This window comes from Arachis stenosperma, chromosome 3, assembly GCF_014773155.1.
Source record: "Arachis stenosperma cultivar V10309 chromosome 3, arast.V10309.gnm1.PFL2, whole genome shotgun sequence".
Lineage (NCBI taxonomy): Eukaryota > Viridiplantae > Streptophyta > Magnoliopsida > Fabales > Fabaceae > Arachis > Arachis stenosperma.
Window position 1 is genome coordinate 124,730,075 of NC_080379.1, and position 1,507 is coordinate 124,731,581.

Here is a 1,507-nt window from a genome sequence, read left to right on the forward strand (position 1 = left end):
AAGCATGTCTGAAGGACATCTTCTGATTAATTGTTTGTATCTTTCCCAAGCTTCATAGAGGGATTCTCCATCCTTCTGTCTGAAGGTTTGGACTTCCACTCTAAGCTTACTCCATCTTTGTGGTGGAAAGAACTTTGCCAAGAAGGCATTGACTAGCTTTTCCCAAGAGTCCAGGCTTTCTTTAGGTTGGGAGTCCAACCATATTCTAGCTCTGTCTCTCACAGCAAAAGGGAATAGCATCAGTCTATAGACCTCAGGGTTAACCCCATTAGTCTTGACTGTGTCACAGATTTGCAAGAACTCAGCTAAAAACTGATGAGGATCTTCCATTGGAAGTCCATGAAACTTGCAATTCTGTTGCATTAGAGAAACTAATTGAGGCTTAAGCTCAAAGTTGTTTGCTCCAATGGCAGGGATAGAGATGCTTCTCCCATAGAAATCAGGAGTAGGTGCAGTAAAGTCACCAAGCACCTTCCTTGCATTGTTGGCATTGTTGTTGTTTTCGGCGGCCATTTGTTCTTCTTCCTTGAAGAATTCGGTCAGGTGCTCTAAAGAGAGTTGTGTTTTGGCTTCTCTTAGCTTTCGCTTCAAGGTTCTCTCAGGTTCAGGATCAGCCTCAACAAGAATGCCTTTGTCTTTGCTCCTGCTCATAAGAAAGAGAAGGGAACAAGAAAATGTGGAATCCTCTATGTCACAGTATAGAGATTCCTTTAGGTGTCAGAGGAAAAGAAAAATAGAAGAAAGAAGAAGGAGAAGAAGAATTCGAACTTTAGTTAGATAAGGTTCGAATTGTGCATTCAGAAGGAGTGGTACTCCATAAATAGAAGGATGTGGGAAGGAGGGAAGAGAATTTTTGAAAATTCATTTAAAAGATTTTGAAAACATTTTGAAAATTTGATTGATAATTTTCGAAAATTAAAAGTGAAAAAGAAATCAAGTGATTTTTGAAAAAGATTTTGAAATTAGAAATTAAAAAGATTTGATTGAAAACTATTTTGAAAAAGATGTGGTTAAAAAGATTTAATTGAAAAGTTATGGTTTTAAAAAGATGTGATTGAGAAGATATGATGTGAAAACAATTTTAAAAGATATGATTTGAAAAAAAATTTGAAAAGATATGATTTTAAAAATTAATGACTTGCCTAACAAGAAAAGATATGATTCAAACATTAAACCTTTCTCAACAGAAAAGGTAACAATCTTGAAATTTTGAATCAAATCATTAATTGTTAGTAAGTATCTTTGAAAAAGGAAAGAAATTAATTTTGAAAACATTTGATTGAAAAGATATGATTTGAAAAAGATTTGATTTTGAAAAACTTTGAAAACTTGAAAAAAAATTGATTTTGAAAACAGAATCTTCCCCCTAGCACCATCCTGGCGTTAAACGCCCAGAATGGTATACATTCTGGCGTTTAACGCCCAAAATGCTACCTCTTTGGGCGTTAAACGCCCAACCAGGTACCCTGGCTGGCGTTTAAACGCCAGTCTGCCTTCTTCACTGGGC

The 1,507-nt window shown here is 35.7% G+C and overlaps 1 non-coding gene across 1 annotated transcript; it reads left to right on the forward strand.

Moving 5' to 3' along the window:
• LOC130971864 (small nucleolar RNA R71) lies at positions 1 to 108 on the forward strand. Its single transcript, XR_009083069.1, has one exon. It is a non-coding gene; the product is annotated as a small nucleolar RNA R71 (small nucleolar RNA).
• Positions 109 to 1,507: the final 1,399 nt, after the last annotated feature.